The sequence below is a fragment of the Bos mutus genome, chromosome 7, assembly GCF_027580195.1.
Source record: "Bos mutus isolate GX-2022 chromosome 7, NWIPB_WYAK_1.1, whole genome shotgun sequence".
Classification (NCBI taxonomy): Eukaryota; Metazoa; Chordata; class Mammalia; order Artiodactyla; family Bovidae; genus Bos; species Bos mutus.
In genome coordinates, this window is record NC_091623.1 from 40889932 (window position 1) to 40904831 (window position 14900).

Consider the following 14900-nt stretch of genomic DNA (forward strand, 5'->3'; position numbering starts at 1 on the left):
TGAAGGCACCGGTTTCAGAGTGTCCCCAAGATCTCACAATACGTTTTGATTTTTAACCTTTTTACAACTGATTCCAACAGGTGAATTTCAAGAGAGAGTTTTATTCTCAAAAGAGAGAATTTAAAAATGGTCTTTCTAACTACTCTGAAAGCTCAGTATTTTTATAAAAGGTGCAATTTCTCAAAATAAATTTGTATTTCACATTAAATGGAAGACTGTCAAGATTTGAAATAATTATACAACTAGGAGGGCTTCCCTGGTGACTCAGATGGTAAAGAATCCGCCTGCAATGTGGGAGACCTGGGTTCGATCCCTGGGTTAGGAAGATCCCCTGGAGCACCCACTCTGGTATTTTTGCCTGGAGAATCCCATGGACAGAGAAACTTGGCGGGCTATAATTCATGGGGCCACAAAGAGTCGGACACGACTGAGTAAGCGCGTGTGCGCACACACACACACACACACACACACACACACAACTGGGAAATGATAAGAATTCATTAACCATAAGTGTACATATATTCTAACAGTTTCAGGAAATTATACATTTAGTGTTATTGTTATTCAAATTTCAAAGAGCTGATTATGATGTAAATATAAAATTATCTCTGCCTAGAGCTACATACTGCCTTGATTCATAGGCCATTAATCAGTTAAATCATCCCACATGGTCAAAAAAAGAGTCCAAAATGCAGTACTTCGGTGCAGTCTCAAAAACAATAGAATGAACTCAGTTTGTCCTTCTCCAAGGGATCTTTCTGACCCAGGGATTGAGCCCAGGTCTCCTGCATTTCAGGCATATTCTTTACAATTTGAGCCACCAGGGAAGCCCCTACAGTAATCCAAGACTATGCCCCAACCACTATTGCCAAAGAAGCTGAGATTGACTGGTTTTATGAAGACCTGTAAGACCTTCTAGAACTATCACCAAAAAAAAGGTCCTTTTCATCACAGGGGATTGAACGTAAAGTAGGAAGTCAAGAAATACCTAGAGTAACAGGCAAGTTTGGCCTTGGAGTACAAATGAAACAGGGCAAAGGTTAACAGAGTTTTGCCAAAAGAACATAGCAAACACCCTCTTCCAACAACACAAGAGAGGACTCTACACATGGACATCACCAGATGGTCCATAGCAAAATCAGATTGACTATATTCTTTGCAGCTGAAGATGGAGAAGCTCTACACAGTCAGTAAAAACAAGACAGGGAGCTGACTGCGGCTCAGATCATGAACTCCTTATTGCAAAATGCAGGCTTCAATTAAGAAACTAGGGGAAAACCACTCGACCTAGTGGCATGACCTAAGTCAAATCCCTTATGATTACACAGCACAGGTGAAAAATAAACTCAAGGGATTAGATCTGGTACACAGTGTCTGAAGAACTATGAACGGAGGTTGGTAACACTGCATAGGCGGTGGTGACCAAAACCATCCAAAAGAGAAAGAAATAAAAGAAGGAAAAGTGGCTGTCAGAGGAGGCCTTACAAACAGCTGAGAAAAGAAGAGAAGTGAAAGGGAATGATATACCCAACTGAATGTTGAGTTCCAAAGAACAGCAAGGAGACCTAAAGTCTTAAGTAAACAATGCAAGGGAATAGAGGGAAACAATAGAATGGGAAAGACTAGCGATCTCTTCAAGGAAATTGTAGACACCAAGGGAGCATTTCATGTAAAAATGAATACAATAAAGGAAGAAAATGGCAAAGACCTAACAGAAGCAGAAGAGATTAAGAAGAGGGGACAAGAATACAGAAAAGTGTTAAAGTGTTAATCACTCAGTCGTGCCCAACTCTTTGTGACTACATGGACCTTAGCCCACCAGGCTCCTCTGTCCATGGGATTTTCCAGGCAAGAATACTGGAGTGGTTTGCCATTTCCTTCTCCAGAGAATACACAAAAGAACAATACAAAAAAAAAAAAAAAAAAAGGCCTTAATGACCTGAAAAACTACAATGAATGTGGTCACTCACCTAGAGTCAGACACCCTGGTGTGTGAGGTCAAGTGGGCCTTAGGAAGCATCACTACAAACAAAGCTAGTGGAAGTGATGGAATTCCAATTGAGCTATTTCAGATCCTAAAAGATGATGCTGTGAAAGTGCTGCACTCAATATGCCAGCAAATTTGGAAAACTCAGCAGTGGCCACAGGACTGGAAAAGGTCAGTTTTCATTCCAATCCCAAAGAAAGGCAATGCCAAGGAATGCTCAAACTACCAAGCACTTGCATTCATCTCACATGCTAGCAGGGTAATGCTCAAAACCCTTCAAGCCAGGATTTAACAGTATACGAACCAAGAACTTCCAGATATACAAGCTGGATTTAGAAAAGGTAGAGGAATCAGAGAGCAAATTGCCAACATCCATTATATCAGAGAAATAGCAAGGGAATTAAAAAACTACTTCCACTTTATTGAATACACTAAAGAGTCTGACTGTGTGGATCACAACAAACTATGCAAAATGCTTAAAGTTATGAGAATACCACACCACCTCACCTGTCTTCTGAGAAATGTGAATGCAGAACAAGAAACAATAGTTAGAACTGGACATGGAACAATGGACTGGTTCAAAATAGAGAAAGGAGCACATCAAGGCTGTATGTTGTCACCCTGCCTGTTTAACTTCTATGCAGAATACATCATGCAAAGTGCTGGGCTGGATAACTCACAGCTAGAATCAAGATTGCAAGAGAAATATCAATAACCTCAGGTATGCAGATGATACCACTCTAATGGCAGAAAGCAAAGAGGACATAAAGGGCCTCTTGATGCGGGTGAAAGAAGAGAGTGAAAAAGCTGGCTTAAAACTCACCATTCAAAAAATGAAGATCAATGGCCTCCAGTCCCATCACTTAATGGCATATAGAAGGGGAAAGAATGTCAGACTTTATTTTCTTGGGCCCCAAAATCACTGCAGATGGTGACTGCAGCCATGAAATTAAAAGACGCTTGCTTCTGGAAGAACAACTATAACAAACCAAGACAGTGTATTAAAAAGCAAAGACAGCACTTTGCTGGCAAAGATGCATGGAGTTAAAGCTATGGTTTTTCCAGTAGTCATGTACAGATGTAAGAACAGGACAGTAAAGAAGGCAGAGGGCAGAAAAATTGATGCTTTTGAACTGTGGTGTTAGAGAAGAATCTTGAGAGTCCCTTGGACAGCAAGGAGATCCAACTAGTCAATCCTAAAGGAAATTCAGTTCAGTTCAGTTCAGTTGCTCAGTCGTGTCCGACTGTCTGTGACCCCATGGATTGCAGCACGCCAGACCTCCCTGCCCATCACCAACACCCGGACTTTACTCAAACTCATGTCCATCGAGTTGGTGATGCCATCCAGCCATCTCATCCCCTGTTGTCCCCTTCTCCTCCTGCCCCCAATCCCTACCAGCATCAGAGTCTTTTCCAATGAGTCAACTCTTCACATGAGGTGGCCAAAGTACTGGAGTTTCAGCTTTAGCATCAGTCATTTCAAAGAACACCCAGGGCTGATCTCCTTTAGAATGGACTGGTTGGATCTCCTTGCAGTCCAAGGGACTCTCAAGAGTCTTCTCCAACACCACAGTTCAAAAGCATCAATTCTTCAATGCTCAGCTTTCTTCACAGTTCAACTCTCACATCCATACATGACCACAGGAAAAACCATAGCGTTGACTAGACAGACCTTTGTTGGCAAAGTAATGTCTCTGCTTTTGAATATGCTATCTAGGTTGGTCATAACTTTCCTTCCAAGGAGTAAGTGTCTTTTAATTTCATGGCTGCAGTCACCATCTGCAGTGATTTTGAAGCCCCCAAAAATAAAGTCTGACACTGTTTCCACTGTTTCCCCATCTGTTTCCCATGAAGTGATGGGACCAGATGCCATGATCTTCGTTTTCTGAATGTTGAGCTTTAAGCCAACTTTTTCACTCTCCACTTTCACTTTCATCAAGAGGCTTTTTAGTTCCTCTTCACTTTCTGCCATAAGGGTGGTGTCATCTGCATATCTGAGGTTATTGATATTTCTCCTGGCAATCTTGATTTCCAGCTTGTGTTTCTTCCAGCCCAGCATTTCTCATGATGTACTCTGCATATAAGTTAAATAAGCAAGGTGACAATATACCACCTTGATGTACTCCTTTTCCTATTTGGAACCAGTCTGTTGTTCCATATCCAGTTCTAACTGTTGCTTCCTGACCTGCATATAGGTTTCTCAAGAGGCAGGTCAGGTGGTCTCGTATTTCCAGAATTTTCCACAGTTTATTGTGATCCACACAGTCAAAGGCTTTGGCATAGTCAATAAAGCAGAAATAGATGTTTTTCTGGAACTCTCTTGCTTTTTCCATGATCCAGCAGATGTTGGCAGTTTGATCTCTGGTTCCTCTGCCTTTTCTAAAACCAGCTTGAACATCTGGAAGTTCATGGTTCACATATTGCTGAAGCCTGGCTTAGAGAATTTTGAGCATGACTTTACTATAACTTTGAATATTCATTGGAAGGACTGATGCTGAAGCTGAAGCTCCAATGCTTTGGCCACCTGATGTGAAAAGTTGACTCATTGGAAAAGACCTTGATGCTGGGAAAGGCTGAAGGCGGGAGGAGAAGGGGATGGCAGAGGATGAGATGGTTGGATGGTGTCCCTGACTCGATGGACGTGAGTTTGAACAAACTCTGGGAAATAGTGAAGGATGGGAAGCCTGGAGTTCTGCAAGTTCACGGGGCTGCAGAGAGTCAGACATGACTTAGCAACTGTACAACAACAATAAATCAGTTTAAATAGTCAAAATATTTTAAAATTATATTGGAATTTACAACTGTGATACTTCAGGTCAGCAAGGTAAGTTCATCATGATTTTCAAAAGGAAACACCTCTAAGTGTGGGAAAAAGATAATTCTTTGCATTTGAATGATGCTTTACAGATCTCAAAATTTTTCACAATTTACCTCCTTAATCCAAACCACAATTTTTGACACATTGAAGAATTTTTTTTAAATACTTTAAAAATATTTCAAAAATTGAGTCAAACAGATCTGGAAAATCTGCCCCAGTTCATGTTTTAAGCTAGGTTAACTAATAATTTAAGTCTTATCCCACCCTTGTGTTTTTCCTATTTTTTTTCAATTTTGCTTTTCTAAGCCATTATTTAAATACTTTAATGTTTAACCTTAGTATTACAATGCTGCCTATTGCACACCTAGTTTGATTTGTCTCCTTCTTCCTTTCAGAACTAAACCTCAATTTTGTTCAAAATGGCAAAGTGATCAGTTAATATTGCTTCAACAAGATGGAAATCCTTTACATCTTGATTGAGGTAGTGATTACACAGGTGTATGCATCTGTCAAAAGCCATAGATCTGTATACATAAATTGTTTTAATTTTGTTATATATAAATTATATCAAATACATCTAATTTTTAACAAATGACTCCCCAGACTCCTTTGGAATGGCGTTAAGTATAGGTTTGGTCAGTGAGATATAAGAGGAAGCATATTATAAAAGCCTTCCATAGAAGCTAATACTGGTTTTAAATTCAGATAACAGGTTCTCCCTTCTCCTTTGCTCATCCTTTTCCTGGGAATTCACACCTGACAGCAGAAGGTAGAGCAGCCGTCTTGCAACAAGGAGGATAAAAGTCATTCTCTAAGGACGGAATAAAAGGGAGCTAGGAGAGGCTTGGCTCCTGAGGATCACTGAAGCATTTGTCTCAGCAGTGCTGTACTTGTTATGTGTGATAAATAGAGCCCTATTTGGTAACGCAATTGTAGTCAGGTCACTGTTACATGCAGGAGGACTAAAGCCTAACCAATACATCTAAACAATATTTATAAGCATGAAATTTATGGTAGAAAAATTAGAGATGGAATCTTAGCTCTATCACTAACTAGATATATGGCATAGGGCAATAGTCATACCTCAGCTAAATCTTAATCTACTCATCTATAAAGTAAATGTAGCAAAACTTACTTTTCAGAGACTATTATGAAATTTAAGGGAAATACTCTATACAAAATGTCTGGATTCAAAAGGCTGAACTGAACTGAATCACAGCAATACTATTATTTCAAAGTCAATAGATATGAGTTCAGTAACTTTTTTTTATCTATGATGACTGAAGGGAAAGGTCTAGATGCTCGCCAAGATGAACGAAGACTGAGTCCTTCCCCAGAGTTCTCATGGCCCCTGCTTCACAATAAGGTCAAGTGAAGGAGGGGATAGTCTCAGACTTCACAAAACTTCACCCAGGAATATACCTCACAGTCATACGTTTTGTTTCTCCTGTTCCCTTTTAAGTCTGGAAAACTGTAGCTAACCTAGGGCAGTTTCACCAAAATACAAATTGAAAAGAGATTCATCAGTGTTGGTCACCTATGGTTTTAAGAAAAAATGCTTTACCAGAAACATACTATTTTCAATCAATGCTGTTGATCGCAAAATCTTCAATAAGGGAAAATGCCTTTGACAAAACTGAAGTTTGTTAAAAAATCAAAACTGGTGAGGAGGAGCTAAGATGGTGGGGGAATAGGATGGGGAGACCACTTTCTCCCCTACAAAATCATGAAAAGAACATTTAAACTTCAAAATGCAGGCCCAACCGAGTCTGCGCCTCTGAGGACTACCAGAGTGCCTGAACCTGAGTGGCTTAGACCTGGGAGGTGCATGCAGCCCAGGGCCGGCCTCGGATGGTTCCTGGCGGAGCAACCTAGAGCCTGAGCAGTGTGGGCAGGGAGGCTACACGCGCCGTGAGCAGGGGCTGGCCCAGTGTGGCTGAGGCACTGTGAGCACACGCCAGTGTTATTTGTTTGCAGCGTCCCTCCCTCCCCACAGCACAACTGAACAAGTGAGCCTAAAAAAAAAAGTGTCCACCACTGCCCCCTTTGTGTCAGGGAGGAAATCAGACACTGAAGAGACCAGCAAACAGAAGAAGCTAAAACACAGGGAACCACCTTGGAAGCGACAGGCAATAGATTAAAACCCTGGCGTTAGTACCGACTACATAGGAACGGTCCTATAGATCTTCAGAAATATAAGCCAGACCAAGGAACTAGCCAAAAATGAACTGACCCCACAATACCCACAACACCACCAGAGAAAGTCCTAGATATAGTTTTACTATTTTTACAATCATCTTTCTTTTTTTTTAATTAAAAAAAAATTTTAAGTCCTCTATTACTCCTTTAATTTTCACTTTTATAACCTACTATTACTTTGCAAAAAAAAAAGAAGACCCTCTTTTTTTAAAAGCAAACTTCATATATATATATTTTTAATAATTTTTGTGACTTTGTTTTTTTCTTTTCTTTTTTCCCTTTTTTTTCCTTCTTCTCTTTAACATTGTATTTTTGAAATTCCAAATTCTAGATTTTTGATTTTTGCTTTTTGTTATCAATTTTGTACCTATATTTTTAAAAATAATTTTTGTGACTTTTTTTCCTCTTTCTTTTTTTTCTTCTTCTTTTCTTTAACATAGTATTTCTGAAATTCCAAACTCTAGATTTTTAATTTTGCTTTTTGTTATCAATTTTGTACCTATATTTTCTTTATAATTTTTGTGACTTTGTTGTTGTTTTTTTTTTTTTTTCTTTTTCTTCTTTTCTTTAACATTGTATTTTTGAAATTCCAAACTCTACTCTAGATTTTTAATTTTTGCTTTTTGGTATTTGTTATCAATTTTGTACCTTTAAAAACCCAAGCTTCAGGACCCATTTTTACTTGGGAGTGAGATTACTGGCTTGACTGCTCTCTCCCACTTTGGACTCTCCTTTTTCTCCACCAGGTCGCCTGTGTCTCCTCCCTAACCCCTCTCTGCTCTACCCAACTCTGTGAATTTCTGTGTGTTCCAGATGGTGGAGAACACTTAGGGAACTGATTACTGGCTGGATCTGTCTCGATCCTTTTCATTCCCCCCTTTTATCCTCCCGGCCACCTCTGTCTCCTTCTTCCCTCTTCTCTTCTCTGTATAACTCCGTGAACATCTCTGAGTGGTCCAGTTGTGGAGTGCACATAAGGAAGTGATTACTGGCTAGCCTGCTCTCTCCTCTATTGATTCCACCGCATCTCATTCGGGTCACCTCTAACTTCCTCCTCCCCCTTCTCTTCTCCATGTAACTCTGTGAACCTCTCTGGGTGTCCCTCACTGTGGAGAAACTTTTCATCTTTAACCTACATGTTTTATCAATGGTGCTGTATAGAAGGAGAAGTTTTGAGACTACTGTAAAAACAAGACTGAAAACCGGAAGCAGGAGGCTTAAGTCCAAACCCTGACTCCAGGGAACATTAATTGACAGGAGCTCATCAAACGCCTCCATACCTACACTGAAACCAAGGACCACACAAGGCCCAACAAGTTCCAGGGCAAGACATACCAAGCAAATTCTCCAGCAACACAGGAGCACAGCCCTGAGCTCCAATATACAGGCTGCCCAAAGTTACTACAAAACCATAGACATCTCATAACGCATTACTGGACACTTCATTGCACTCCAGAGAGAAGAAATACAGCTCCACCCACCAGAACAACGACACAAGCTTCCCTAACCAAGAAACCTTGACAAGCCACCTGTACAAACCCACATACAGTGTGGAAACTCCATAATAAAGAGAACTCCACAAACTGCCAGAATACAGAAAGGACACCCCAAACTCAGCAATATAAACAAGAAGAAGAGACAGAGGAATACCCAGCAGGTAAAGGAACAGGATAAATGCCCACCAAACAAAAGAGGAAGAGATAGGGAATCTACATGATAAAGAATTCCAAATAATGATAGTGAAAATGATCCAAAATCTTGAAATCAAAATGGAATCACAGATAAATAGCCTGGAGACAAGGATTGAGAAGATGTAAGAAAGGTTTAACAAGGACCTAGAAGAAATAAAAAAGAGTCAATATATAATGAATAATGCAATAAATGAGATCAAAAACACTCTGGAGGCAACAAATAGTAGAATAACAGAGGCAGAAGATAGGATTAGTGAATTAGAAGATAGAATAGTAGAAATAAATGAATCAGAGAGGAAAAAAGAAAAACAAATTAAAAGAAATGAGGACAATCTCAGAGACCTCTGGGACAATCTTAAACGCCCCAACATTCTAATCAAAGGAGTCCCAGAAGAAGAAGACAAAAAGAAAGACCATGAGAAAATACTTGAGGAGTTAATAGTTGAAAACTTCCCTAAAATGGGGAAGGAAATAATCACCCAAGCCCAAGAAACCCAGAGAATCCCAAACAGAATAAAGCTAAGGCGAAATACCCCAAGACATATATTAATCAAATTAACAAAGATCAAACACAAAGAACAAATATTAAAAGCAGCAAGGGAAAAACAACAAATATCACACAAGGAAATTCCCATAAGAATAAGAGCTGATCTATCAATAGAAACTCTTCAAGCCAGGAGGGAATGGCAAGACATACTTAAAGTGATGAAAGAAAATAACCTATAGCCTAGATTGCTGTACCCAGCAAGGATCTCATTCAAATATGAAGGAGAAATCAAAAGCTTTACAGAAAAGCAAAAGCTGAGAGAATTCAGCATCACCAAACCAGCTCTCCAACAAATGCTAAAGGATCGTCTCTAGACAGGAAACACAAAAAGGGTCTATAAACTCGAACCCAAAACAATAAAGTAAACGGCAATGGGATCATACTTATCAATAATTACCTTAAATGTAAATGGGTTGAATGCCCCAGCCAAAAGACAAAGACTGGCTGAATGGATACAAAAACAAGATCCCTATATATGTTGTCTACAAGAGACCCACCTCAAAACAGGGGACACATACAAAAGCGAAGGGCTGGAAAAAGATTTTCCATGCAAATAGAGACCAAAAGAAAGCAGGAATAGCAATACTCATATCAGATAAAATAGACTTTAAAACAAAGGCTGTGAAAAGAGACAAAGAAGGTCACTACATAATGATCAAAGGATCATTCCAAGAAGAAAATATAAAAATTATAAACATATATGCACCCAACATAGGAGCACTGCAATATGTAAGACAAATGCTAACAAGTATGAAAGGGGAAATTAACAATAACACAATAATAGTGGGAGACTTTAATACCTCACTCACACCTATGGATAGATCAACTAAACAGAAAATTAACAAGGAAACACAAACTTTAAATGATACAATAGATCAGTTAGACTTAATTGATAGCTATAGGACATTTCACCCCAAAACAATGAATTTCACCTTTTTCTCAGGCACACACGGAACCTTCTCCAGGATAGATCACATCCTGGGCCATAAATCTAGCCTTGGTAAATTCAAGAAAATTGAAATCATTCCAAGCATCTTTTCTGACCACAATGCAGTAAGATTAGATCTCAATTACAGGAGAAAAACTATTAAAAATTCCAACATATGAAGGCTGAACAACATGCTGCTGAATAACCAAAAATCACAGAAGAAATTTAAAAAAAATCAAAATTTGCATAGAAACAAATGAAAATGAAAACACAACAACCCAAAACCTGTGGGACACTGTAAAAGCAGTCCTAAGGGGAAAGTTCATAGCAATACAGGCATACCTCAAGAAACAAGAAAAAAAGTCAAATAAATGACCTAACTCTACACCTAAAGCAACTAGAAAAGGAAAAAATGAAGAATCCCAGGGTTAGTAGAAGGAAAGAAATCTTAAAAATTAAGGCAGAAATAAATGCAAAAGAAACAAAAGAGACCATAGCAAAAATCAACAAAGCCAAAAGCTGGTTCTTTGAAAGGATAAATAAAATTGACAAACCATTAGCCAGACTCATCAAGAAACAAAGGGAGAAAAATCAAATCAATAAAATTAGAAACGAAAATGGAGAGATCACAACAGACAACACAGAAATCCAAAGGATCATAAGAGACTACTATCAACAATTATATGCCAATAAAATGGACAACGTGGAAGAAATGGACAAATACTTAGAAAAGTACAACTTTCCAAAACTGGACCAGGAAGAAATAGAAAATCTTAACAGACCCATCACAAGCACGGAAATTGAAACTGTAATCAGAAGTCTTCCAGCAAACAAAAGCCCAGGTCCAGACGGCTTCACAGCTGAATTCTACCAAAAATTTAGAGAAGAGCTAACACCTATCCTGCTCAAACTCTTCCAGAAAATTGCAGAGGAAGGTAAACTTCCAAACTCATTCTATGAGGCCACCATCACCCTAATACCAAAACCTGACACAGATCCCACAAAAAAAGAAAACTACAGGCCAATAACACCAATGAACATAGATGCAAAAATCCTTAACAAAATTCTAGAAATCAGGATCCAACAACACATTAAAAAGACCATACACCATGACCAAGTGGGCTTTATCCCAGGGATGCAAGGATTTTTCAATATCTGCAAATCAATCAATGTAATACATCACATTAACAAATTGAAAAATAAAAACCATATGATTATCTCAATAGATGCAGAGAAAGCCTTTGACAAAATTCAACACCCATTTATGATAAAAACTCTCCAGAAAGCAGGAATAGAAGGAACATACCTTAACATAATAAAAGCTATATATGACAAACCCACAGCAAACTTTATCCTCAATGGTGAAAAATTGAAAGCATTTCACCTAAAGTCAGGAACAAGACAAGGGTGCCCACTTTCACCATTTCTAGTCAACATAGTTTTGGAAGTTTTGGCCTCAGCAATCAGAGCAGAAAAAGAAATAAAAGGAATCCAAATTGGAAAAGAAGTAAAACTCTCACTGTTTGCAGATGACATGATCCTCTACATAGAAAACCCTAAAGACTCCACCAGAAAATTACTAGAACTAATCAGTGAATATAGTAAAGTTGCAGGATATAAAATCAACACACAGAAATCCCTTGCATTCCTATACACTAATAATGAGAAAACAGAAAGAGAAATTAAGGAAACAATTCCATTCACCATTGCAACAAAAAGAATAAAATAGGAATATATCTACCTAAAGAAACTGAAGACCTATACATAGAAAATTATAAAACACGGGTGAAAGAAATCAAAGAAGACACTAATAGATGGAGAAATATACCATGTTCATGGATCAGAAGAATCAATATAGTGAAAATGAGTATACTACCCAAAGCAATTTATAGATTCAATGCAATCCCTATCAAGCTACCAACGGTATTCTTCACAGAGCTAGAACAAATAATTTCACAATTTGTATGGAAATACAAAAAACCTCAAATAGCCAAAGCAATCTTGAGAAAGAAGAATTGAACTGGAGGAATCAACCTGCCTGACTTCAGGCTCTACTACAAAGCCACAGTCATCAAGACAGTATGGTACTCACACAAAGACAGAAATATAGATCAATGGAACAAAATAGAAAGCCCAGAGATAAATCCACGCACATATGGACACCTTATCTTTGACAAAGGAGGCAAGAATATACAATGGATTCAAGACAATCTCTTCAACAAGTGGTGCTGGGAAAACTGGTCAACCACTTGTAAAAGAATGAAACTAGAACACTTTCTAACACCATACACAAAAATAAACTCAAAATGGATTAAGATCTCAACGTAAGACCAGAAACTCTAAAACTCCTAGAGGAGAACATAGGCCAAACACTCTCTGACATACGTCACAGCAGGATCCTCTATGACCCACCTCCCAGAATATTGGAAATAAAAGCAAAAAAAAAAAAAACAAAAACAAATGGGACCTAATTAAAATTAAAAGCATCTGCACAACAAAGGAAACTATTAGCAAGGTGAAAAGACAGCCTTCAGAATGGGAGAAAATAATAGCAAATGAAGCAACTGACAACTAATCTCAAAAATATACAAGCAAGTCCTACAGCTCAATTCAAGAAAAATAAATGACCCAATCAAAAAATGGGCCAAAGAACTAAATAGACATTTCTCCAAAGAAGACATACAGATGGCTAACAAACACATGAAAAGATGCTCAACATCACTCATTATCAGAGGCATGCAAATCAAAACCACTATGAGGTATCATTTCATGCCAGTCAGAATGGCTATGATCCAAAAGTCTACAAGCAATAAATGCTGGAGAGGGTGTGGAGAAAAGGGAACCCTCTTACACTGTTGGTGGGAATGCAGACCAGTACAGCCACTATGGAGAATAGTGTGGAGATTCCTTGAAAAACTGGAAATAGAACTGCCTTATGACCCAGCAATCCCACTGCTGGGCATGCACACCGAGGAAACCAGAATTGAAAGAGACAAGTGTACCCCAGTGTTCATCACAGCACTGTTTATAATAGCCAGGACATGGAAGCAACCTAGATGTCCATCAGCAGATGAATGGATAAGAAAGCTTCGGTACATATACACAATGGAGTATTACTCAGCCATTAAAAAGAATACATTTGAATCAGTTCTAATGAGGTGGATGAAACTGGAGCCTATTATACAGAGTGAAGTAAGCCAGAAAGAAAAACACCAATACAGTATACTAATGCACATATATGGAATTTAGAAAGATGGTAACAATAACCCTGTATACGAGACAGCAAAAGAGACACTGATGTATAGAACAGTCTTTTGAACTCTGTGGGAGAGGGAGAGGGTGGGATGATTTGGGAGAATGGCATTAAAACATGTAAAATATCATATATGAAATGAGTTGCCAGTCCAGGTTCGATGCACGATACTGGATGCTTGGGGCTGGTGCACTGGGATGACCCAGAGGGATGGTATGGGGAGGGAGGAGGGAGGAGGGTTCAGGATGGGGAACACGTGTATACCTGTGGCAGATTCATGTTGATATATGGCAAAACGAATACAATATTGTAAAGTTAAAAAATAAAATTAAAAACAAATCAAAACTGAAAATTGATGCACATAGAAAATTTCCAAATTGATTGAGGTTAGACATTTAAATATAGCACTAGCTTTTTGTGAACTCATTGCAGTACACCAAGTCTCAATAACCAATATACTGACTTACTTCCACAATGCCATGAAATTAAACATGTATAAAGTAATTTATAAATATTATAAATGTCCATCTAAATATGTAAATAAAGAAATGGAGGCAGAAGTTTACTGGCTTGTCTAAAATAACATAGTCACTTGATTCATTTTACTTTCTAGCTTTTCCTTTTCAACTTTTTTTCTTCTGTTTTTAAATTTTTTATTGGAATATAGTTGATTTACAATGTACAATGTTGTGTTAGTTTTTAAAATTAACGTTTAACTACATGGAGTTAAACATGACCAGACCAGGACTGGACTTCAGCGAGTCTGACTCCAGTCTAGTTTTCCTTCTAGACTAATATAAACCAACTAACATATAATAACCAGAGACTTCATAAAAAGATACCCATCTGAATGCCAGCTTATAGAAAGGTTAAAAACATCAGCATTCGAATTTTTGCCTAGGTTCTTATTCTTCTATGACCCAGTTATTATTTTAAAGGAGAGAATTAAAATGTCTCCATGTTGCAATCCTTACAAAGAGTTACTTGAAACTTTCAGTAGATATTTCAAAAAACATGGACAATGTCAAAAATCCACACAACTCTGAAGATGGGAAATGAAAAAGATGTCACTATCTTACAGGGAACTTCCTGTATGATATAAAAACCATAATATTTATGGAGCTGGAATAAGAACGGCAAGGAGGTGTAGCCACACACCACTTCCATAAAACTCAGCAGTCCTGATTCCCAAAAGTAAGTTAAAAGAAAAAACTTAAGGAAAAACATTATCTTTACTGTTTATCATGTTTTTCATGGAAATAAGAAAAGCACAGCCAATCCTATACTTGGAGATACTGAATTTCAAAGGACTCACTATTTCTATGCTTCTTTATCCTCATCTCTCAGTATTTATGCAGAGACAGCAACCTTCAGAAGACAAAAAGTACCGAAAACAGTGCTCGTGGGGATGCGTGTGTAGGACGGGGACAGAGCGTGCTGTGAGTGCATCGTCTCTCAAAGCTTGACCAGAAGGGAG

At 38.3% G+C, this 14900-nt stretch overlaps 1 protein-coding gene across 1 annotated transcript in view; it reads right to left on the minus strand.

The window, feature by feature from the left end:
• Positions 1-14900, minus strand: part of TMEM232 (transmembrane protein 232) — a 233059-nt gene that overhangs the window by 161856 nt on the left and 56303 nt on the right. The gene's annotated exons all lie outside the window — the stretch shown is intronic.